This window comes from Convolutriloba macropyga, unplaced genomic scaffold (assembly GCF_964194025.1).
Source record: "Convolutriloba macropyga unplaced genomic scaffold, txConMacr16.3 SCAFFOLD_379, whole genome shotgun sequence".
NCBI lineage: Eukaryota > Metazoa > Xenacoelomorpha > Acoela > Convolutidae > Convolutriloba > Convolutriloba macropyga.
The window spans coordinates 75,014-101,924 of NW_027452103.1; the positions used below are offsets into that span (position 1 = coordinate 75,014).

The window sequence follows — 26,911 nt, forward strand, 5'->3', positions numbered from 1 at the left end:
GTATAGGTTATTAATTGAAATGCTTACGCAGAACATGTTCAGCAACTTGATGCGTTGTGAGGCAAAATTGGGAAAAGTAGAGGCTATTAATTGAAATGCTTACGCAGAACAAGTTCAGCAACTTGATGCGTTGTGAGGCATAAATGGCAAAAAGAGAGGCTATTGATTGAAATGCTTACGCAGAACAAGCTCAGCAACTTGATGCGTTTTGAGGCAAAATTGCCAAAAAGAGAGGCTATTGGTTGAAATTCTTACGCAGAACAAGTTTAACAGCTTGATGCGTTGTGAGGCAAAAATGGCAAAAAGAGAGGCTATTGATTGAAATGTTTACGCAGAACAAGTTCAGCAACTTCATGCGTTGTAAGGCAAAATTGGCAAAATTAGAGGTTATTAATTGAATTTTTACGCAGGACAAGTTCAGCAACTTGATGCGTTGTGAGGCAAAATTGGGAAAAGTATAGGCTATTAATTGAAATGCTTACGCAGAACATGTTCAGCAACTTGATGCGTTGTGAGGCAAAATTGGGAAAAGTAGAGGCTATTAATTGAAATGCTTACGCAGAACAAGTTCAGCAATTTGATGCGTTGTGAGGCATAAATGGCAAAAAGAGAGGCTATTGATTGAAATGCTTACGCAGAACAAGCTCAGCAACTTGATGCGTTGTGAGACAAAATTGGCAAAAAGAGAGGCTATTGGTTGAAATTCTTACGCAGAACAAGTTCAACAGCTTGATGCGTTGTGAGGCAAAAATGGCAAAAAGAGAGGCTATTGATTGAAATGTTTACGCAGAACAAGTTCAGCAACTTGATGCGTTGTGAGGCAAAATTGGCAAAAGTAGAGGTTATTAATTGAATTTTTACGAAGGACAAGTTCAGCAACTTGATGTGTTGTAAGACAAAATTGGGAAAAGTATAGGCTATTAATTGAAATGCTTACGCAGAACAAGTTCAGCAACTTGATGCGTTGTGAGGCATAAATGGCAAAAAGAGAGGCTATTGATTGGAATGCTTACGCAGAACAAGCTCAGCAACTGATGCGTTGTGAGGCAAAATTGGCAAAAAGAGAGGCTATTGGTTGAAATTTTTACGCAGAACAAGTTCAACAACTTGATGCGCTGTGAGGCAAAAATGGCAAAAAGAGAGGCTATTGATTGAAATATTTACGCAGAACAAGTTCAGCAAATTGATGCGTTGTGAGGCAAAATTGGCAAAAGTAGAGGTTATTAATTGAATTTTTACGCAGGACAAGTTCAGCAACTTGATGCGTTGTGAGGCATAAATGGCAAAAAGAGAGGCTATTGATTGGAATGCTTACGCAGAACAAGCTCAGCAACTTGATGCGTTGTGAGGCAAAATTGGCAAAAAGAGAGGCTATTGGTTGAAATTTTTACGCAGAACAAGTTCAACAACCTGATGCGTTGTGAGGCAAAATTGGCAAAATGAGAGGCTCTTGGTTGAAATTCTTACGCAGAACAAGTTCAGCGACTTGATGCTCTGTGAGGCAAAATTGGCAAAAAGAGAGGCTAATTTTTGAAATGCTTACGCAGAACAAGTTCGGCAACTTGATCCGTTGTGAGGCAAAAGTGGCAAAAGAAGAGGTTATTAATTGAATTTTTACGCAGCACAAGTTCAGCAACTTGATGTGTTGTAAGACAAAATTGGGAAAAGTATAGGCTATTAATTGAAATGCTTACGCAGAACATGTTCAGCAACTTGATGCGTTGTGAGGCAAAATTGAGAAAAGTAGAGGCTATTAATTGAAATGCTTACGCAGAACAAGTTCAGCAACTTGATGCGTTGTGAGGCAAATTTGGCAAAAAGAGAGGCTATTGTTTGAAATGCTTACGCAGAACAAGTTCAGCAACTTGATGCGTTGTGAGGCAATAATGGCAAAAAGAGAGGCTATTGATTCAAATGCTTACGCAGAACAAGTTCAGCAACTTGATGCGTTGTAAGACAAAATTGGGAAAAGTAGAGGCTATTGATTGAAATGCTTACGCAGAACAAGTTCAGCAACTTGATGCGTTGTGAGGCAAAATTGGCAAAAATAGAGGCTATTGGTTGAAATTCTTACGCAGAGAAAGTTCAGCAACTTGATGCGTTGTCAGGCAAAATTGGCAAAAAAGAGAGGCTATTGTTTGAAATGCTTACGCAGAACAAGTTCAGCAACTTGATGCGTTGTTAGACGAAATTGGCAAAAGTAGAGCTTATTAATTGAATTTTTACGCAGGACAAGTTCAGCAACTTGATGCGTTGTAAGACAAAATTGGGAAAAGTAGAGGCTTTTGATTGAAATGCTTACGCAGAACAAGTTCAGCAACTTGATGCGTTGTGAGGCAAAATTGGCATAAAGAGAGGCTAATGGTTGAAATTCTTACGCAGAACAAGTTCAGCAACTTGATGCGTTGTGAGGCAAAATTGGCAAAAAGAGAAGCTATTGTTTGAAATGCTTACGCAGAACAAGTTCAGCAACTTGATGCGTTGTGAGGCAATAATGGCAAAAAGAGAGGCTATTGATTCAAATGCTTACGCAGAACAAGTTCAGCAACTTGATGCGTTGTAAGACAAAATTGGGAAAAGTAGAGGCTATTGATTGAAATGCTTACGCAGAACAAGTTCAGCAACTTGATGCGTTGTGAGGCAAAATTGGCAAAAAGAGAGGCTATTGGTTGAAATTCTTACGCAGAACAAGTTCAGCAACTTGATGCGTTGTGAGGCAATAATGGCAAAAAGAGAGGCTATTGATTCAAATGCTTACGCAGAACAAGTTCAGCAACTTGATGCGTTGTAAGACAAAATTGGGAAAAGTAGAGGCTATTGATTGAAATGCTTACGCAGAACAAGTTCAGCAACTTGATGCGTTGTGAGGCAAAATTGGCAAAAAAAGAGGCTATTGGTTGAAATTCTTACGCAGAGAAAGTTCAGCAACTTGATGCGTTGTCAGGCAAAATTGGCAAAAAGAGAGGCTATTGTTTGAAATGCTTACGCAGAACAAGTTCAGCAACTTGATGCGTTGTTAGACAAAATTGGCAAAAGTAGAGGTTATTAATTGAATTTTTACGCAGGACAAGTTCAGCAACTTGATGAGTTGTAAGACAAAATTCGGAAAAGTGGAGGCTATTGATTGAAATGCTTACGCAGAACAAGTTCAGCAACTTGATGCGTTGTGAGGCAAAATTGGCAAAAAGAGAGGCTATTGGTTGAAATTCTTACGCAGAACAAGTTCAGCAACTTGATGCGTTGTGAGGCAAAATTGGCAAAAAGAGAAGCTATTGTTTGAAATGCTTACGCAGAACAAGTTCAGCAACTTGATGCGTTGTGAGGCAAAATTGGCAAAAAGAGAGGCTATTGTTTGAAATGCTTACGCAGAACAAGTTCAGCAACTTGATGCGTTGTGAGGCAATAATGGCAAAAAGAGAGGCTATTGATTCAAATGCTTACGCAGAACAAGTTCAGCAACTTGATGCGTTGTAAGACAAAATTGGGAAAAGTAGAGGCTATTGATTGAAATGCTTACGCAGAACAAGTTCAGCAACTTGATGCGTTGTGAGGCAAAATTGGCAAAAAGAGAGGCTATTGGTTGAAATTCTTACGCAGAGAAAGTTCTGCAACTTGATGCGTTGTGAGGCAAAATTGGCAAAAAGAGAGGCTATTGATTGAAATGCCTACGCAGAACAAGTTCAGCAACTTGATGCGTTGTTAGGCAAAATTGGCAAAAATAGAGGTTATTAATTGAATTTTTACGCAGGACAAGTTCAGCAACTTGATGCGTTGTGAGGCAATAATGGCAAAAAGAGAGGCTATTGATTCAAATGCTTACGCAGAACAAGTTCAGCAACTTGATGCGTTGTAAGACAAAATTGGGAAAAGTAGAGGCTATTGATTGAAATGCTTACGCAGAACAAGTTCAGCAACTTGATGCGTTGTGAGGCAAAATTGGCAAAAAAGAGAGGCTATTGGTTGAAATTCTTACGCAGAGAAAGTTCTGCAACTTGATGCGTTGTGAGGCAAAATTGGCAAAAAGAGAGGCTATTGATTGAAATGCTTACGCAGAACAAGTTCAGCAACTTGATGCGTTGTTAGGCAAAATTGGCAAAAATAGAGGTTATTAATTGAATTTTTACGCAGGACAAGTTCAGCAACTTGATGCGTTGTAAGACAAAATTGGGAAAAGTAGAGGCTATTGATTGAAATGCTTACGCAGAACAAGTTCAGCATTTTGATGCGTTGTGAGGCAAAATGGGCAAAAAGAGAGGCTATTGGTTGAAATTCTTACGCAGAACAAGTTCAGCAACTTGATGCGTTGTGAGGCAAAATTGGCAAAAAGAGAAGTTATTGTTTGAAATGCTTACGCAGAACAAGTTCAGCAACTTGATGCGTTGTGAGACAAAAATGGCAAAAAAGAGGCTATTCATTCAAATGCTTACGCAGAACAAGTTCAGCAACTTGAGGCATTGTAAGACAAAATTGGGAAAAGTAGAGGCTATTGATTGAAATGCTTACGCAGAACAAGTTCAGCAACTTGATGCGTTGTGAGGCAAAATTGGCAAAAACAGAGGCTATTGGTTGAAATTCTTACGCAGAACAAGTTCAGCAACTTGATGCGTTGTGAGGCAAAATTGGCAAAAGTAGAGGTTATTAATTGAATTTTTACGCAGGACAAGTTCAGCAACTTGGTGCGTTGTCAGACAAAATTGGGAAAAGTAGAGGCTATTAATTGAAATGCTTACGCAGAACAAGTTCAGCAACTTGATGCGTTGTGAGGCAAAATTGGCAAAAAGAGAGGCTATTGGTTGAAATTCTTACGCAGAGAAAGTTCTGCAACTTGATGCGTTGTGAGGCAAAATTGGCAAAAAGAGAGGCTATTGATTGAAATGCTTACGCAGAACAAGTTCAGCAACTTGATGCGTTGTTAGGCAAAATTGGCAAAAATAGAGGTTATTAATTGAATTTTTACGCAGGACAAGTTCAGCAACTTGATGCGTTGTAAGACAAAATTGGGAAAAGTAGAGGCTATTGATTGAAATGCTTACGCAGAACAAGTTCAGCATTTTGATGCGTTGTGAGGCAAAATGGGCAAAAAGAGAGGCTATTGGTTGAAATTCTTACGCAGAACAAGTTCAGCAACTTGATGCGTTGTGAGGCAAAATTGGCAAAAAGAGAAGTTATTGTTTGAAATGCTTACGCAGAACAAGTTCAGCAACTTGATGCGTTGTGAGACAAAAATGGCAAAAAAGAGGCTATTCATTCAAATGCTTACGCAGAACAAGTTCAGCAACTTGAGGCATTGTAAGACAAAATTGGGAAAAGTAGAGGCTATTGATTGAAATGCTTACGCAGAACAAGTTCAGCAACTTGATGCGTTGTGAGGCAAAATTGGCAAAAACAGAGGCTATTGGTTGAAATTCTTACGCAGAACAAGTTCAGCAACTTGATGCGTTGTGAGGCAAAATTGGCAAAAGTAGAGGTTATTAATTGAATTTTTACGCAGGACAAGTTCAGCAACTTGGTGCGTTGTCAGACAAAATTGGGAAAAGTAGAGGCTATTAATTGAAATGCTTACGCAGAACAAGTTCAGCAACTTGATGCGTTGTGAGGCAAAATTGGCAAAAAGAGAGGCTATTGGTTGAAATTCTTACGCAGAGAAAGTTCTGCAACTTGATGCGTTGTGAGGCAAAATTGGCAAAAAGAGAGGCTATTGATTGAAATGCTTACGCAGAACAAGTTCAGCAACTTGATGCGTTGTTAGGCAAAATTGGCAAAAATAGAGGTTATTAATTGAATTTTTACGCAGGACAAGTTCAGCAACTTGATGCGTTGTAAGACAAAATTGGGAAAAGTAGAGGCTATTGATTGAAATGCTTACGCAGAACAAGTTCAGCATTTTGGTGCGTTGTGAGGCAAAATGGGCAAAAAGAGAGGCTATTGGTTGAAATTCTTACGCAGAACAAGTTCAGCAACTTGATGCGTTGTGAGGCAAAATTGGCAAAAAGAGAAGTTATTGTTTGAAATGCTTACGCAGAACAAGTTCAGCAACTTGATGCGTTGTGAGACAAAAATGGCAAAAAAAGAGGCTAATCATTCAAATGCTTACGCAGAACAAGTTCAGCAACTTGAGGCATTGTAAGACAAAATTGGGAAAAGTAGAGGCTATTGATTGAAATGCTTACGCAGAACAAGTTCAGCAACTTGATGCGTTGTGAGGCAAAATTGGCAAAAACAGAGGCTATTGGTTGAAATTCTTACGCAGAACAAGTTCAGCAACTTGATGCGTTGTGAGGCAAAATTGGCAAAAGTAGAGGTTATTAATTGAATTTTTACGCAGGACAAGTTCAGCAACTTGGTGCGTTGTCAGACAAAATTGTGAAAAGTAGAGGCTATTAATTGAAATGCTTACGCAGAACAAGTTCAGCAACTTGATGCGTTGTGAGGCAAAATTGGCAAAAAGAGAGGCTATTGTTTGAAATGCTTACGCAGAACAAGTTCAGCAACTTGATGCGTTGTGAGGCAAAATTGGCAAAAAGAGAAGCTATTGTTTGAAATGATTACGCAGAACAAGTTCAGCAACTTGATGCGTTGTGAGGCAAAAATGGCAAAAAAGAGAGGCTATTCATTCAAATTCTTACACAGAACAATTTCAGCAACTTGATGCGTTGTGAGGCAAAATTGGCAAAAAGAGAAGCTATTGTTTGAAATGCTTACGCAGAACAAGTTCAGCAACTTGATGCGTTGTGAGGCAAAAAGGGCAAAAAGAGAGGCTATTCATTCAAATGCTTACGCAGAACAAGTTCAGCAACTTGATGCGTTGTAAAACAAATTTGGGAAAAGTAGAGGCTATTGATTGAAATGCTTACGCAGAAAAAGTTCAGCAACTTGATGCGCTCTGAGGCGAATTTGGCAAAAACAGAGGCTATTGGTTGAAATTCTTACGCAGAACAAGTTCAGCAACTTGATGCATTGTGAGGCAAAATTGGCAAAAAGAGAGGCTATTGTTTGCAATGCTTACGCAGGACAAGTTCAGCAACTTGATGAGTTGTAAGACAAAATTGGGAAAAGTGGAGGCTATTGATTGAAATGCTTACGCAGAACAAGTTCAGCAACTTGATGCGTTTCGAGGCGAAATTGGCAAAAACAGAGGCTATTGGTTGAAATTCTTACGCAGAACAAGTTCAGCAACTTGATGCGTTGTGAGGCAAAATTGGCAAAAGTAGAGGTTATTCATTGAGTTTTTACGCAAGACAAGTTCAGCAACTTGATGCGTTGTAAGACAAAATTGGGAAAAGTAGAGGCTATTAATTGAAATGCTTACGCAGAACAAGTTCAGCAACTTGATGCGTTGTGAGGCAAAATTGGCAAAAAGAGAGGCTATTGGTTGAAATTCTTACGCAGAGAAAGTTCTGCAACTTGATGCGTTGTGAGGCAAAATTGGCAAAAAGAGAGGCTATTGATTGAAATGCTTACGCAGAACAAGTTCAGCAACTTGATGCGTTGTTAGGCAAAATTGGCAAAAATAGAGGTTATTAATTGAATTTTTACGCAGGACAAGTTCAGCAACTTGATGCGTTGTAAGACAAAATTGGGAAAAGTAGAGGCTATTGATTGAAATGCTTACGCAGAACAAGTTCAGCATTTTGGTGCGTTGTGAGGCAAAATGGGCAAAAAGAGAGGCTATTGGTTGAAATTCTTACGCAGAACAAGTTCAGCAACTTGATGCGTTGTGAGGCAAAATTGGCAAAAAGAGAAGTTATTGTTTGAAATGCTTACGCAGAACAAGTTCAGCAACTTGATGCGTTGTGAGACAAAAATGGCAAAAAAAGAGGTTATTCATTCAAATGCTTACGCAGAACAAGTTCAGCAACTTGAGGCATTGTAAGACAAAATTGGGAAAAGTAGAGGCTATTGATTGAAATGCTTACGCAGAACAAGTTCAGCAACTTGATGCGTTGTGAGGCAAAATTGGCAAAAACAGAGGCTATTGGTTGAAATTCTTACGCAGAACAAGTTCAGCAACTTGATGCGTTGTGAGGCAAAATTGGCAAAAGTAGAGGTTATTAATTGAATTTTTACGCAGGACAAGTTCAGCAACTTGGTGCGTTGTCAGACAAAATTGTGAAAAGTAGAGGCTATTAATTGAAATGCTTACGCAGAACAAGTTCAGCAACTTGATGCGTTGTGAGGCAAAATTGGCAAAAAGAGAGGCTATTGTTTGAAATGCTTACGCAGAACAAGTTCAGCAACTTGATGCGTTGTGAGGCAAAATTGGCAAAAAGAGAAGCTATTGTTTGAAATGATTACGCAGAACAAGTTCAGCAACTTGATGCGTTGTGAGGCAAAAATGGCAAAAAAGAGAGGCTATTCATTCAAATTCTTACACAGAACAATTTCAGCAACTTGATGCGTTGTGAGGCAAAATTGGCAAAAAGAGAAGCTATTGCTTGAAATGCTTACGCAGAACAAGTTCAGCAACTTGATGCGTTGTGAGGCAAAAAGGGCAAAAAGAGAGGCTATTCATTCAAATGCTTACGCAGAACAAGTTCAGCAACTTGATGCGTTGTAAAACAAATTTGGGAAAAGTAGAGGCTATTGATTGAAATGCTTACGCAGAAAAAGTTCAGCAACTTGATGCGCTCTGAGGCGAAATTGGCAAAAACAGAGGCTATTGGTTGAAATTCTTACGCAGAACAAGTTCAGCAACTTGATGCATTGTGAGGCAAAAGTGGCAAAAAGAGAGGCTATTGTTTGCAATGCTTACGCAGGACAAGTTCAGCAACTTGATGAGTTGTAAGACAAAATTGGGAAAAGTGGAGGCTATTGATTGAAATGCTTACGCAGAACAAGTTCAGCAACTTGATGCGTTTCGAGGCGAAATTGGCAAAAACAGAGGCTATTGGTTGAAATTCTTACGCAGAACAAGTTCAGCAACTTGATGCGTTGTGAGGCAAAATTGGCAAAAGTAGAGGTTATTCATTGAGTTTTTACGCAAGACAAGTTCAGCAACTTGATGCGTTGTAAGACAAAATTGGGAAAAGTAGAGGCTATTAATTGAAATGCTTACGCAGAACAAGTTCAGCAACTTGATGCGTTGTGAGGCAAAATTGGAAAAAGTAGAGGCTATTAATTGAAATGCTTACGCAGAACAAGTTCAGCAACTTGATGCGTTGTGAGGCGAAATTGGCAAAAAGAGAGGCTATTGTTTGAAATGCTTACGCAGAACAAGTTCAGCAACTTGATGCGTTGTGAGGCAATAATGGCAAAAAGAGAGGCTATTGATTGAAATGCTTACGCAGAACAAGTTCAGCAACTTGATGCGTTTCGAGGCGAAATTGGCAAAAACAGAGGCTATTGGTTGAAATTCTTACGCAGAACAAGTTCAACAACTTGATGCGTTGTGAGGCAAAATTGGCAAAAGTAGAGGTTATTCATTGAGTTTTTACGCAAGACAAGTTCAGCAACTTGATGCGTTGTAAGACAAAATTGGGAAAAGTAGAGGCTATTAATTGAAATGCTTACGCAGAACAAGTTCAGCAACTTGATGCGTTGTGAGGCAAAATTGGAAAAATTAGAGGCTATTAATTGAAATGCTTACGCAGAACAAGTTCAGCAACTTGATGCGTTGTGAGGCGAAATTGGCAAAAAGAGAGGCTATTGTTTGAAATGCTTACGCAGAACAAGTTCAGCAACTTGATGCGTTGTGAGGCAATAATGGCAAAAAGAGAGGCTATTGATTCAAATGCTTACGCAGAACAAGTTCAGCAACTTGATGCGTTATAAGACAAAATTGGGAAAAGTAGAGGCTATTAATTGAAATGCTTACGCAGAACAAGTTCAGCAGCTTGATGCGTTGTGAGGCAAAATTGGAAAAAGTAGAGGCTATTGATTGAAATGCATACGCAGAACAAGTTCAGCATTTTGATGCGTTGTGAGGCAAAATTGGCAAAAAGGGAGGCTATTGTTTGCAATGCTTACGCAGAACAAGTTCAGCAACTTGATGCGTTGTAAGACAAAATTGGGAAAAGTAGAGGCTATTAATTGAAATGCTTACGCAGAACAAGTTCAGCAACTTGATGCGTTGTGAGGCAAAATTGGAAAAAGTAGAGGCTATTGATTGAAATGCATACGCAGAAAAGTTCAGCATTTTGATGCGTTGTGAGGCAAAATTGGCAAAAAGGGAGGCTATTGTTTGCAATGCTTACGCAGAACAAGTTCAGCAACTTGATGCGTTGTGAGGCAAAATTGGAAAAAGTAGAGGCTATTAATTGAAATGCTTACGCAGAACAAGTTCAACAACTTGATGCGTTGTGAGGCAAAATTGGAAAAAATAGAGGCTAATAATTGAAATGCTTACGCAGAACAAGTTCAGCAACTTGATGCGTTGTGAGGCAAAATTGGCAAAAGTAGAGGTTATTAATTGAATTTTTACGCAGGACAAGTTCATCAACTTGATGCGTTGTAAGACGAAATTGGGAAAAGTAGAGGCTACTAATTGAAATGCTTACGCAGAACAAGTTCAGCAACTTGATGCGTTGTGAGGCAAAATTGGAAAAAGTAGAGGCTATTAATTGAAATGCTTACGCAGAACAAGTTCAGCAAGTTGATGCGTTGTGAGGCAATAATGGCAAAAAGAGAGGCTATTGATTCAAATGCTTACGCAGAACAAGTTCAGCAACTTGATGCGTTGTGAGGCAAAATTGGCAAAAAGAGAGGCTATTGGTTGAACTTCTTACGCAGAACAAGTTCAGCAACTTGATGCGTTGTGAGGCAAAATTGGCAAAAAGAGAGGCTATTGTTGAAATGCTTACGCAGAACAAGTTCAGCAACTTGATGCGTTGTGAGGCAAAATTGGCAAAAGTAGAGGTTATTAATTGAATTTTACGCGGACAAGTTCAGCAGCTTGATGCGTTGTAAGACAAAATTGAGAAAAGTATAGGCTATTAATTCAAATGCTTACGCAGAACAAGTTCAGCAACTTGATGCGTTGTGAGGCAAAATTGGGAAAAGTAGAGGCTATTAATTGAATTGCTTATGCAGAACAAGTTCAGCAACTTGATGCGTTGTGGGGCAAAATTGGGAAAAGTAGAGGCTATTAATTGAATTGCTTACGCAGAACAAGTTCAGCAACCTGATGCTGTGAGATTGATGAATTAAAATTGGGAAATTAGGAATGTTCAAAAGATGAGCAAAGTTGTACAATAAATTTTCCGTTTGTGAAAGATCTTTGTTTTTGGAGAAGTCTGTAAACAAGAAAATTTTCTCTAAAAGTTGCAGGGCAACAATCTTCTCGTGATCAGTTAAACGTACGCGGAAGAAAAAACCTTTCACTGGCCCAATCTCTTCCACAATTTCAAAAAGATTAACGTTCGCTTGAAATTAACCAAAGTAGCTTATTTTGATGAAGTACAGAATTTGTCCGTAGAATTCCATGTTGTCTCTTACAAATGAAACAAAACAATTTCCAATTTTTGACCGTTTATAACAAGGAGAGTCGAAGTAGACACCATTGATCAAATGGCGGTTAAAAAACTCGGCTTCTGGATAAAACATTCTTCCGATTTTTACTGCATTCGTCTCCACAAACTCATCTGACATACAAGCATCATTGTTTTTGTCGAAATCTGAATTTATTTTTGAAATGAGATACTTCAGATGCGGATCCTGCGTCTCATTGTTTGTTAGTTTTTGTCTCATCAAAACTCGTCGACAAATAATTTCACATTCTGATTGTGCTCCTAAAAAAAACTTCGCCAAAAACTCTATTTGCGGCTTCAAAGCTCATGGCGGAATAACAGTAAAGTGGGTCAAATCGTCGCACTTGTTTAACAAAGTGACGTAGGTAGTGAACATTTATAGTCTCGATGCGTTCGTTTCCCCCATGAACAGTGACTATTTCTGCACAAAATGTATCAAGAAACAGTTGTGAATCAAAGGTAAAAGAATCACAGCTTGACTCTAACAAAAGACGCACACCAAAAGACAAATTCAACAGATGATTATAAAGTTTTTCTGGAATTCGACGCCGAAACGAGCGGGCTTATATAAAAAAGCCAATTAAAGTTTTCGTTGGCCTTAAATTGGGCCATTTCATCAAGAGAGCGGATTTTTCGCGAGTAGGCAATCAATTCCCGCTGACAAGATAATTGAGAAATGACAATATTAACTTTAATTTTCTCGTCTTGTGGCAAAGCTTTATAGCATAATTTCATTTCCTCGGGAAACACACCCAAAAGAACGCAGTGCATGTAGTCAATGGATGCCGTTATCGGTAAACCTTCAATCAAATCAGCGAAGGCACTTTTCCCCTTAACACCGGCAACGTTGACTAATTTGGTAACAGGTAGCGATTGAGCAAATTCCGCAAAACAATCGTTAACATCACGCTCTCGGATCTGTCCTGGTTGCCCATAAGTGTAATAGGAGTGGGTTTTTCCGATTGTTTTTCCTTCTGCGGTGCAAAAATGACAGCCGTAGAAACCGTTGAACTTGAACATATTCAACATGTGACATTTTGCACCCAAATCGGAAACAAGTAGTTTAACTTTGAAGAAAGCTCGGAACGACTTTTTATAATGTTTTAGTTCAATACTTGATAGCAATTCACTCTTTATATGCGGAATCAGTTCATTCCAGTTAGGGGTTACATTACCAACAAAAAGAGCTGCTAAAAAAATAGTACTTCTTGACATTCTCTGACGAGGTGGCAGGTCGGCAATTTGGATCCAGACGGGCCAAAGTTCTATTCGCAATGTCGACTTCTTAATATTTACACCATCTGAGAAAAGAAGCAAATTGAAAAAAAAATCACTCTGGGGTTTCATCTCAACTGGGGGTGACAAAGAACAGTTCAAATCGCTGTAGGGGTTTTGCTTGCGAAATTCTGCGTAACTCAAAATTTCAACAAGGTTCCTTTGAACTGTATCACGCAGTTGGACAACAAAACTCATCACACAAAATAACTGTCTTGGCGACTTCAGTAAAACACGTACCTCTTGCTGTAACATTTTCTTGGCGTTACGAACATAGGAAAAGCCCGAAGGAAAATTGTTAGGACTGGGAAGAAATGCTTTTATCAAGGTATGTAAAACAGTTGAACACTCGTCCGAAAGTTTGAAATGAGAGCAGAAAAAATCGGTCAGCAAAGATGCATTTCTAACAGATAAATCACTTCTTACGAACAACATATGGGAAAAATTGTCGACAAGCTCATCTGAATCAACAGAAAACTGAGAGAAACTGTCATTCGCAGTCATCCGTACTGAACATAAATCAGAAATAGTTGACAAAGAGTTAAAAGCAGGAAGTTGAAAAATTTGCTCAGATTTAAAAAGGTCAGACACTTGATTTGAGTTACTAGCGACACTTTCTTCATCTGACGAAGTAACACAAACAGAAGCAGCCACTACGCTATCGCAATCCCCTTCAAATGGGCTGAGGTCTGCAACCAACGATACGTTACCGATGTCGTGGGACAGTGAAGATGGGCTCGACTCACAAAAACTAAGTGGACTACTTGTCAGCTCGTTGACTCTTTCTACTATATCTCTGGCTCTTATTTTTCGCTTTCTTGTTTTCCTACTTGGTGTTGATATGACTGAAACTTCCACTTTTAGTTCACAAATAGCCTCATTTATGATGTCTGACAGAAATAATTGCAAAACTTCTTGTAAAATACGGTCCGCCTCAAGCTTTCTGTCATCATTTCTCTTGAGCTCACAAGTCTTGCAGAGACAAGAGTTATACTCAAAAAATTCTGGTCCGTAATTCACGAAAATTTTGTCTCCGGGTTTTATTTTTTGCTTAACCCTAAGTTGAACGATGCCACAGTCACTGCTAAAGTCATACTCACAGTTTGGGTTACAATCAGAGTTTACGAACCGTATAGGACAAAGGAGAAGCAACTGCTAGCCAGTTCTTTCCGATGACATGAGCTAAAGATCCGTTACAACGCCATCGGGAACTGGAGTGACAAAGCCTAATGGATTTCGCTTAAAGATTGCTGGTGGCCAAACAATTTCGGTTCCTTCATACAATAGCCTGTAGCCACCATAATTATCGTACCTGATTTTAAAAGATGGCTCAATTTTTGTGTATGCCAGGCATATTGCCTCAAATGTATCTCTAAATCGACAATCACTGCTCAGTTTTCGTTCAAAACTGCTTTCACTCAATGTTTGAATAGGTTGCATTGCAGGTCGCTCCGGAGTTTCTACAAGTTTTTTCACCGCAAAGGAATCGCACTGTGCCAAAAATGACCAGGCTACTTTTCGTGGTAACATACTTTTTCTTAAAAACATTAAAATTTGGTCTGTAGAGATCATTAGGAAGACAACAAAGAGAAAACCCGTGGAAAATATATTCAAAGCTAGTTTGTGTCAAACTTGGGTTGAGAAAAATGAATTGGATGACAGAAAAAACATTGCGAAACAAACTTTTTGCATCAAATATTATAATACTTGCTAAGCGAAAATGCACGGCAACTAACGAAAAACACGTCCAATTAACTCGGGACAACAGCGCAAACAGTAAAACAAGTTTGGAAGGCTAATACAATACACAAAAGAAAACAAACAAACATTTAATCTGTAGGCATTTGAATCTGGTTAATACACGGAGACTTCCAAGGTCTCTTGTGGTTTTGAAACAAAGCGTTGCTTTTTAGAAAATCAAAACGCAGATACTTTAACATGAAAATGAAATTTTTCTCAGTTTTTCAGAAAGTTCTCAGATATTGTTTACAGCTGCTGCTTCGTTCATCTCTTCTATAACTAAGCTACCAGTTTCGTTTGGAATATTCTCTTTGTTCTCATTACTTTTACGTTCACTAGAGCGAATCTCGTTGCCTCTATTGTTCAAGCTTGATTTCGCCAATTCGTACATTGGGAACCACTTTTCCTCAAACTTCAGCTTGAAGAGGTCTAAAATAAAAAAAGTGCACAATAAAGAAGGAATTAATATAATCTGTGGAAACTAATGTCTCGCAAGACAAAACTGTACAGCGACTATCAATCTCTAAGATCCATGCAGATAAATCTATAAAGCGCACCTTTCAGTAGCTCTTTCCTGGTAGGTGAGAAATCTGTCCGAGCCATCATTCCCTCTTTCTTCTTTAATTTAGGAGACAGCATGTGTGTCATGAGTTCTTCTTTCGTCCATAATACTTTGCAGGCATTGCGACCAATAAGTTGGGGGTTTGACCCTCCAACAGTTGCCAAGTCAGAGCCCTTACCTGGAACCTTTGTTATCATCAGTAGCGGTTCACCATTTTCGGGATAACTTTTTGGAGTAGGAAGTAAAACTCCCAACTTGGAAACCTCGGTTGTCTAAAACAATATTTGATCAAAGACGTAAAGCAAAACTTATAGATCTTTAACTTGAAAAAAGAAACGAACATAACCGACTAAACGTCGGAAGAATTGCTCTAGAACGACTTAAGGGAGCTCTAATCAATTGCAGCCTGCTTCAGTCTGGGTGAAGGGTGGGGAGTCTAAATGGGACTAAGAAGTTCAATAGTGGGCTTCAAATAACTACATTAGAGGTTAACATATACCACTAATAAAACTTATTGTAAAGACGACACCAGTTTCGGCGCAGTTTTCAATTAACTTTTAGTATTAAATTGCCGCCAATTGGGTTCAGCTGCTTGAAATCTTGATTGAGAGAGAGTTTTAGATCACGCGATCAAGGGCAATTAACTGATAAAGTATAGAAAATGGAGCCTTATTAAAAGCTAATTGAATAGGAATGGATTTCCTAATTGGACTGGTAATTGAACTTACTAATTGCTTCACTGAATTCGTGGACATCTGTATCTCGTGATAGTGTCTGTTGGAGAGTGATTTCAACTCAGGTCGGAGTTCAGTCATACAGTTAACTATTAGTGTTGCCGCCTCCATTATTCTGTCTGCAGCCATTTTGATCGCATCTGCTGCTTCGTAATCTACATATCGGGTTGCCGACGTGTCCATGTCACCGGGATTTATCGCTTTCACACGTTTCGCTTTTATGCTACAACCCGGTGTTGATGAGAGCTGTTTCTTAGACGCATTATTGTGTTTATTCTCAGCTACTGTTTGGGAACTCTAAATATGAGAGGACCTTTGCTCTTCCTCTTAGTCCTAGTAACATTAAATCCCTAAGTGAAATTTCAAAGCTCATTTACCTGGTTTGTATTAATGGCACTACAATTTGGTTCATCTTGACCAAAGCTCGCCTCCCTGATATCACTGAAAGCTTTTGAAACATCCTCAGGATTGAGGACTTCGATTGGCTCGTGTCCGGCATCTACGACCTCAGCGTCATTTTGGTTCGGCATTAACCCTGTATTTCTTAATTCCTGCGAGTCAGGCGGCATTTGCAACTTTCGCTTGGCTCGTTGGGAACTCCTGTTACCGGACATTAGAACCTGATCAATATCCTCATCAACAGTCAAATCAGGATCATAGCATGGAACTATTGGTACGAAAGACTTGTTGCCTTCGGCATCTTCAATTTGAACACACGCTTTGCCCAGCCACTTTTCACAAAAGTCCTCGTGTGCCAGCTGTAGAACTCTTACTGTCCAGATATAAGACTTCGTAACTGGATTTTATTTGTGCCATCGAATGTTGACAAAACTTTCAGGCTGTAAATAAACTACTTCCAATGACGGGCAAAACTTTGAATTTTGAGAAAATGATCTAAACGAAAATACGAAATGTCTGACTTGAACGTGCAAGGCAGACGAAGTTACCACGTGCAGGAACAACGCTACAAGTCTGGTCCTCGAAATAAACCAGCCAAAACAAATTTTTAAGCTGAGTTTTTGCGACCTCAATCAATTGTTGTTGAGTCTCGAAATTTGAATAACCCAGTCTACGTTTGCTGCGAGTTGGCCGCTGGCTTTCTTGGACTTAAAAAAATTTCTTGGACCTAAAAGAATTCTGCTTGAAACTTTATTCTGGGAGATTTCAAACGTCATTTCAGGGCCTGTAGCTTAGATTACTTTTTCTTTACGTGTGCAAACACATCCGATGAAGGTCGGATTTGAACCGCAGATGAGTCCAATTCAGTAGTTTCTACAGAGGAAAAAACCGCTCGGTTATCAGGGCCTTGTGGTGTTCACTCAAACAATCAATTTCCAGAAAATCAACAGTCCAGAATGAAGAAGTCTTTTTTGAGATAAGTAATTCACGTATGAGCAAAACAAGGATCACGCATAAGAACGAATAAACTCGTTCAACTAAGAGTGAAAAACGTCAAGGACGCAGTTCAATCAAAACAGCATGAACCAATGAAGAAATAATAATATGTACAAATAATAATAATGTATGTAAAAAACGGACAGATAGACATACCAGAAAATAGAAATTTCAACGAATGTGATTGGTCGTGAAATTTAAAACACTGTACTTTTATGCGTTCAATTAGCCTTAATTGTACATTGCTTAATGCTTGATTGTATTTTCTACCGCATCTGGCCATGCCTCAGCGGCCTGTGGGACTTGATACGAACCTATCACAACCGAACGTGAGACCAGTTTCCCCCAAAAAATTATAATTTTTATATTTCGGCTTATCGCAATTTCTGAGCATTTTTACGTTAAACCGCATATCCTATTCTAAAACATGGAGAACTTGTTGAGCAATCAGCCAATCAGAAAACAATCTGCCTGTTTTTTCAATTGTGGTTGGCCAGCAGTAAAATTTCTATTTTTTGGTACGTCTGACGTTTTCACTAGCGCCAGCCGCTATTTTAAATGCTACGCTATCTTTGTAAAGCTCTATTTCTCTAGGCACGCAGCCAATATTTTATCAATAATTTATGATAACCTACAGATAGCACGTGGTACGTTTCAATTACTATCATCCGATGGTGCAGTTGCAACAGCAACAGATCGAGCAGCTTGGTAACCTTCGTTTTGATCATTGTATTTATACGGCTCCTGCACAACAACAACTTTTCTTGGGGGTTGAGACATAGTGCTCTGATTCAAGTGCTCTGATGCAAGTGAGTACAAGATCTGAAAAGTTATTAAAACATTTATCCATTTGAACAACATAAATTTGGGAATATTGTTTTCTCAAACTTCCTCTTGATATTCAGTTATCCCACAGCTAATTCAATCCTCACACATCGCCTCCCATAGACGTCCATCGACCCCCTCCCCCTACACGTCCACCGACCCCCCAGCCCTTACATGTCCATCGCCCTCCCCCCCCCCCCCTTTACACCTCCATGGACCCCCCCCCCTCCCCCCACTCACACGTCCATCAACCCCCCACACCCTTACATGTCCATCGACCCCCCCCCCTTACACGTCCATGGACCCCCCCTTACACGTCCATCGACCCCCCCCTTACACATCCATCAACCCGCCCATCCCCCCCCCCCCCCACCTTACACGTCCATCAAGATTTCTTATTAATCTCTGCAACATTTTGTTCACGTTACTGAACCTACATAAACTTTATTCACGCCAGCCATCCTGCTGGACATTGATGTCGGGAGAAGAGTTTTGAGGTCGGAGACGGAGGTCGAAGGATCCGCAATCCAAGGAGCCGCAATTCAAGGAGCCGCAATTCAGAGGGCCGCATTTCAAATAAATTAGATGCATGCGATAAACTCAGATGAAACAAAACAGAAGAAACTAATTGAACTAGTTTGCAAAAAATTGATTGCAATTGATCAAGCAGCTAATTCAATTCAGGTGTACCTAATGCTAACATGATACTCCAAACAAGTACATCGAAACGAAACTAGCATCAAAGTGACAGTTCCCGCTCAGCCACCAATCCGCAGATTGCATCAACCAATACATCACATCAACACCATTGCATCAACACATCAACCAATATCATACAATTGTGTTAATTACATCAAGCGTTTTTATCTTAAAAATTAAAAAAGATAATCAAATCTCCAATTTTGCTAATTATCATCTGGTCCACTTGAATCGGGCATATAATTGAACAGATAGCAAACAAATGGCATGCGAGATGCCCAGAAAACACATGAAAATGGCAACGTATTTGCATTCAGGTCCCAGTGTCTGTATCTCGTCGCTTCGTCTGGTCTGGTGAGAATAAATCGGTACCGCCCCAGAATGAAAGTGAAATTCCAAAACAAGGTAACATACTGGCATATGCAGTAAACCAGAAAAACGAGTCCACATATTCCAATACTCCGAAGGCGTATACGACTTAAAAAAATTGAAAGCCCTAGATATATTCAAATTCATTGCACATTAGTGGTAGCTTATGGTGAAGTTGATTGATGATTATGCTTGATGGAGAGCAGCATTTAATTAACAACTACATAGTAACACAACTCAGTAACACACAGTTAGGGTGAACGAAGTAACAGTAAAATAACTCATAGTAACGCACAGTTAAAGTGAACAATGAATTGACGGTAAAATAACTCAGTAACACACAGTTAAGGTGAACAATGAAGTAGCAGTAACAATGAAGTAACAATGAAGTAACAATGAAAGAAACAATAAATACTAAAACAAGCAACAGACGAACTATAAACAACGAAGACTAATTTGAAAAACACGACGACGACTCCGACAATTCAATTACTCTGCTCCTCTTTGATCTCCTCAAGTTGCAACTGGATGAATCTGATACTTGTGTTTCTCTGTTAGGAAGTGATCGCATAATGTGGCGTTTGATGTTGAACGCATACAGGCTACTGAATTGACAAAATTTACACACTTCTGGCTCCACACTCTTCTCATGCACCCGCGCCACGTGGCGGTCAGTCATGTACTTGGCATTTGATTTGTAATCACAGTACTTGCAAACGAACACTTTCTTCTTCGACACTGAACCTCCTCTCGTACTACTCAATCCCCTCTTTCTGTTAACCTTTCCGACTGGCTTCACTGTTCTCATTAATAACTTACCATGGCACAAGTCAGTTTCAAAATCAATTATTCCCAGATATAATGCATCCTCCGTTATAATTATCGATTGCTTCAATTGAAATTCAAACACATTATCACCGATGGCCATGGTAAACAACAGAAAGGTAAACAAGAGAAGAAATGTAAACAAAAGAAAGGTAAACAAAGCAGATCTGAAATACACAACATATGAAGACCATTGAGTCTACTATTCAGACACTAGAAAAAGGTAAACGGAAACAGACTGATAAACACTTGGATTTACACCCCACGGGCGAAGCCCGATTCTTGCCTACTACTTCTACTACTACACCAAAACTTATTTTGATATTATTAATTCTGACTCGCACATCGACATCCGCTTCCGCCTCCGCCTCCCCTCCGCCTCCAACCTCCGCCTCCGCCTCCGACCGCCGCCAGAAGCACTACTACACCACAACTTTCTGACTCGCACATCGACATCCGCCTCCGCCTCCGACCTCCGCCTCCGACCTCCGCCTCCGACCTCCGCCTCCGACCTCCGCCTCCGACCTCCGGCTCCGACCACCGACCTCCGCCTCCGACCTCCGACCTCCGCCTCCGACCTCCGCCTCCGACCTCCGCCTCCGACTCCACTGCAATGTAAATGCACCAAAATATGGTATAGTTTGAGCTAGAATAGCTTTTGAGGGTATCGCCATATTAAAAGTTTCAAGCATGATGTCAGTTATTCGAAATTTTCAAAACTTGCTATGTTCTTTGTATGTACAGTCTGATGATGAGAGAAATAAGAAACATTCTGTGCAGTGTTGACCAAGAATGTAAATGAGACTGTGAAGAAGAAGGGCAGACTGGGATGTTGCTTAATCGACTCTGGCAGACTGGCAAAAGTATTTATACTGCAATTTGTCTGGTACAGTACTGGTTACCATTGAAAGTCGATGGTACAGCGCTGAAACTCACTGTGAGCAAGGTCCGGGCCTTTCCAACAAGGAAATTGCCATAATTCTACCATTTTTAACCTATTAAATATAAATAGCACATCAGTTTTTCTGACAAACTTATAAACTGATTTATAAATAAAGTCTTGTCCCGAAGGTTTGTTTTTGAGATATTCGTAAAAAAGTTTCACATGCAGGCTACTATTTGATAACTTCAAAAAAGCGAGTGGGAGAGTATGAGAGACTCAGGAGGTTTATTGTCCACTGCCCTTGACCTGACCCAATTTGTCTATTGACATGACCCCAAAAAATGACCCTCTTAGCGTTGGAACTCAGTTGGTCAAAATTTAAACACATCAATGCTTTCGTCACCAGTAGCACTTAAACGTTAAAATTACCGATCAGCCTGTATATTTAGCGCCTTTATAGTCATCGAACACTTAATTACCTACAATGAGAAGCCGTAAAATAACTTAATATTAGAAGTAACGATAGATATTCACCAATAAATTCTGAGTGACGAAAGCAGGTTCTCTGAAAACGGATGGAAGCTAGTCTATGCTTGTCATATGGCATGTTTTCCTGCACTATAAGAGCGGAGTTTAAATTTCTAAAGTGGCATGGCTCGGCTCAATTTTAAAATAAGATTGTACTGGATCGATCAATCCCATTTAATCTCCTCCTGTCTTGAATGACATAAATATAACCTTATTAAGCGGTGAAAAGTGGTGAATTTTCGTAAGTTCACTGCTTACTCTAGTGGTAAATTTACATAATTTCGACGAATTTTACCGCATTTAACCGAAAATTGTGTACAATTACGGAAACAAGTTTTCATCGGTTATCTTTCATATTTTTTCGATTTTTCCTCGACCCGGTATGCATCTTTTTTTATCAAACAAAGTCCTATAAGCTTTTATGGAATTTTAGCAAACATAATAGGATTCTAAACGGTTCTTGGTAAACATAAAACGATCAAAAAATTCAGCAGAAATAAAGAAATAGTCAAAACCGTTCTTTTGGCTTGAAAACCAAATATACAAATTTGACATCTCAAAATTTGTTTTAGTGCACGAAAAGAATAATGTTTGCATTGTTTTCTGTATAGAGAATTCAGATAATTCAGAAACTTTTGTCTCAGAAAAGCGGGAACTTTTTTTTTAAATATATATACAAAAAAAATAATTTTCTTTGTTTCTCATTAGATCATTCGGAAGCACATCAATGAGTCTCCAGAGTTTACAGTTTAGTCTTGTTCAAGAGATGTTGATTCGAATCCAGTACGTATCCCATTTGACAAGAATTGCGTTCTGCGAACTTATCAATGTGTTTGCTACTAATTGATATAAAAGCCTGTATGATTTTCTGGGTTGCTTTGCTTGCAGACTTTCGGAAAAAAACTGAAAAACATTCTTTTTTGCTTAATAGTCTGGTGGAGTTTTGCACTGTCATACATCAATTCAACTATTTTGGAGGATAGTTCTGGTGTTTCATTTCCATGCATTAAAAAAATTCTCACATCTGGAAAGTTGAGATTAATTAAATAAGAAATATTTTTTCTGGTGATAGGTTTGCATGAAAATTTTGATGCTGAGAAACCGCAAATTTTTAATTGGAAGTCTAAAAAATACTTAAAGACAAAAATTTAAATAATCAAAGAAACTTTAGCAAAAATATAGCTGTATAATAGTTTTTGTCCAAGAAAATATTAAACAGAGCGCGCGAATATTCAGTACGTACATTGTTTGAACATTGATAGAGAAGAACCTATTGAGAATTGAGCTCAAGATCAAAGATTGATCATAAGATCATAAGATTAAAAGAGATGAACAAATTCGAGAACGTAGGTAAAGCTGGTGTATTGTATAGCACAATAGGCTTGCTAATATCAGTGCTGGTTCTAATCCACTTCTTGTACGTTTTCACAGTAGTTATGCCCACTTGAACCTCGTAAACATCAAGTTGTTGGAATATCACTGTCAATATTTTAGATCACCTATTTACCATTTTGATCGATCTCCATTAAAAAAAAATTTTCATTAAAAATCTCCGCTAAAAATTGTGGCCCGAAAAGTAATAGTTCTGCAATTGAGAACCGACTCAACAGCGAATATGTTCGCCAAGACGTAGTAAGCTAGTAATTGTTGGTTAAATGAGCAGCAAGAAAGATTAAAATCGGTTTAATATTTCAGCACGCGATTCTCTCAATTTATCAATTTAGATGGTACTGGTTAAATTAAGCTTATGTTTGATTTTTAAAGTTTTTATCATTGCTCATAATCTCTTAAGTAATCAAGAAGAACTCCAGCGTTCAGCCGAGGGTTTTTGCCGGCTGCTTCCTATCCTTGCTAAATTCTGGTATGCCTGTTGGGCTAAAAACTGTTTGTTTTCAACTTAGTCTCGATTCAACCAACATACATTCTTATCGGCTGTAACAATTTCATTATTTCAGGGAATTGCAAAAAATTACACATCTGGTTATCTTTTTTCCTGTTGTTATTTTTTGAGTGGAACATTTGTCGAATGACGAGAAACCTTCAGTTTGTAATCTGGGAAAGTTGGGCTTAATTCGATAAATGAAATTAGATCAAATTGCTGGCTCATCGAACGTTGTATCTATCAAGCAAACCAAAAAAAGATTAAAGCGACTCAATTAATAATAATTAGTTCGTACATTTAGTTATAGATCTGGGTGGACTTCGTGAGTTGATATTATTTTTTACAGCCTGTTATACATGATAAGCAGAGACAAAAATATTGATTACCAAAATAATCACAAAAACTGAATTATCAAAGAAAATGTATGTAGCTGTATAACAGTTTTTGTCCACCAAGTAAACATAAAGTAAAGAGTCCCGTGTTGTGGTAAAAAAAAACAGTTATTCAATTAGAGAGGAGGTCCTTTCAGCTTTTCTTGTTTATTAACTCATTAAATCTAATTAAGTACAAACTTCATCTGATATAATATTTATAGCAGATTAATGAGCATACGAAGAACGCTATGCGCTTTTCACTGAATATAAATAAAATAGTTTTAATCTAGTGAAACTTTGTTTATTGTTTAAAGACGTGTCCGGTCAATGGACGGACATACAAGTTAGCCGACAAACCTTTTAGCCGACACTTGAGCAAATATAACTACTCGAAAACCACAGTTCACGATAATCACCCGCGCATTAAGCGGTAAAAGTAGCGTCCCTTTGTGATAAAACCAACAATAATAGGCTATTACTGCTAGCTAATTTGGCCATGCCTCAGCGGCGGCCCGTGGGATTTGATATGAATCTATCACAACCAAACGAATTTTTACGGCTGAACATAATTAAGGCGACGCTTCTAATAACACTATTTAAATTACACAGTTTCGAGTTCGGTCTTTTTCACGTCGTCGTGATGAAATCTGTCGGTCAATTGGCGTGTCTTCTAATAGGTGTGTCGGCTAACACCCAATCCCGTTTAAAGAATCTTAAACTCAATAAAACTGGTTGAGCAGATGTTGTACATGGAGCAAACTGATCAAAAATAATTTATTTGCATCTCATTTTGTTGAGACTATTTTTGCGATAATTTATTTAATTTGTCTTAATTGGTTGTGTACAACTACTTTGCTGCAGCAAAAACTCTCAAGACATGAGAGCAAACTTTTATCTTCGGGCAAGATGAGCAATATGAACAAAATTTGAGATTTTTCTAATCATCGGACTCTGTCTGTGGCGTACATACTTGTGATTGTCATGTGATCGACAAATTAAAAACGTCTGCGAAAATATATTTTCATTTTTCACTTCATTGTCTGTTAAAATCAGTCAAAGCTCTGAGCTTAAACTTGTGTTGAAATGTAAGTTGCTTAATCAGTTTTCATTTTGCATCCGTATCATTGATAAAAAATTTTGTCAGATAATTTGAAGCACGTTTTTCTTTCAATTTACTTTGTTAGTTACAAAAGCATCCAGCAATCTAAGAAAAAATTCTATTTCTTAACATTAGGAATTTTCAACACATTCACTGTCGCATCATCTCTCTTCAACCTCAATAAGAATTTTTCAACTAAAAGAAAATAGGAGAAAACAACCGATTTTCGCAAAGAAATTGGGGTAAGATTAAAACTACTAGAAGGTTAATCTTTTTTGAACAAGTTTCCTGTGTATTAGGGGAGAAAATCAACTAACACTATTTTTGTAAACAATTGAACACAATAGTTGCCGTATGATAATATGGTGGACAACCTTTGCAGTCTTAACAGTTCAAAAATAATTGTTCAACTAGTTTTTAATTTTTTTATTCAAGACGATTGATCAGGTTGTACTTGTGTAGCTCCAGAATAATAAAATTTACTAGCGGTTTGTTATTAAACGATCTCCTTGCCCGTTTTCTTTATAATCCAAAACAAAATGTTTTGATTTTCGTATTTATGAATTTTAATATTTAATGCAATGTGGACATAATTGAGATACATACATAATAAACACTAAATCGAAGCGCCAGAAGAAGACAAATTTTTTTGATTTGGAGGATTTTTGTGTGCAACTTTTATTCAATGGTTATTTGAACAGGTCAAAAAGACGGAATCTTGAAAAACTAACGATTGAGGAACGAGTAAAAAGCAGCGAGTGCTAAATAATTTTTAATCCTATAAAAAAGAACAAAACGACTTAGTTTTTAAATTCCAGAGTTTTAAACCGCAGAATTTGGTTAATTATTCTTGTGACTTCCTTATTTGATGCCAATTAGCTCCATCTAATTAGAAAAACGTCTGATTTTGCGCCTTTTCCTTAATAAGAACCGTTTCTAAAGTATGGATAGTCAAATGATGTTTAAACTAATATGATAATTCACTTTAAACAGAAGAATTTCAGGAGAATTTTAAGCCTTTTAAAAATTTATTTTTCACGAAATATTCAGTAATTTGTAAAATAGGAAAAATGTTGACAAAATCTACAAAATCTTAATACTTATGACCATTTTTAAAAGTAATGCAAGCGATCGAATTTGTAGGCCAAATTTCTTATCTCTAAAACTAATTTGTTTTTCAATGTTGTTGCTTTCACTTTTTAATTTCATCATTTGTCTAAAATAATTATTCTATTATTTAACTATTATGTAAATTTTGTATTATTTGCACCATTTTTTTTTATCAAACGATCAATTTTTAACTATTTTTCTTTTCTTCAGTTCCGTGTAAGCTTCAAATCAGATAGTGAAAAATCCTTTAACCTCGGTAAAAATATTCGCGGCTCGGGTATATGGTGCTATAATGGATAGAATCCTAAATTAAATAAAAAATAAAAATTTTATTCAACATTTCGGTTTATTTTATTCGTTTCAGATCCCAAAACAGTCAACTGTCAAAAATGCTTTACAAAATTGCACTTTTCGCTCTTGTGGTTGCGATTGTTCACGCCGACTACTACGGCAGAAGGACTGATAACAGACCATTCAGAAGATACGCTGGTGACTTTTTCGAACGACGGGGAGAACTGCCCGGGCCGATTGAGTTCGGGGAGCGAGCTGTGGAATGTGTAGGTCACGATGAATGTAACGGCCACCACTATTGCTACAATGGCAACTGCGTTTAGGGGAATCCTCAACGGAGATTCGAAGAACTGATGCCATTGATGCGCACCTTAGAACTGAATGTACATAAATCTTACGCATTTATAGTTTAGCTCGTATTTTATAATACCAAACTGAAATTAAATTATCCTGTTCATTGCTAAATTCAATTTTTCTACAGTGCTTTTTATATACTTTTTATGTTTTAAATTTGAGATCAACATTTCAAGCGGGTGAAAGGAGGTAGAACAATTGCTAATGTTTGTTAAGTTTTTTTCGAGATGTAGAAAATGTGGATTTTAAGCGAAATGGTGCAGCACGGAAGCTAAAACGGAGTTCGCTCCAAAAAATTTATTTACTTTCACTATGCTTCCCATTTACCCTGGAAGAATTCAATTTTCTTTTGAATTGGGCTATTTTATTCGTCTGAAAACCAAATTGAAGAGTACACCATCAGTGATAAAAATTATTAAAACTAAATTACTCCACAAGCTTCAACCCTAAAGAATATTCAACAATTTTGAAAGCTCTAATTATATTCACAAAAACAACTTT

At 38.1% G+C, this 26,911-nt stretch overlaps 1 long non-coding RNA gene across 1 annotated transcript; it reads left to right on the forward strand.

The window, feature by feature from the left end:
- The first annotated feature begins 24,596 nt into the window (after positions 1 to 24,596).
- LOC142357201 (uncharacterized) lies at positions 24,597 to 26,539 on the forward strand. Its single transcript, XR_012761570.1, has 2 exons — positions 24,597 to 24,641; positions 26,130 to 26,539. It is a non-coding gene; the product is annotated as an uncharacterized LOC142357201 (long non-coding RNA).
- Positions 26,540 to 26,911: the final 372 nt, after the last annotated feature.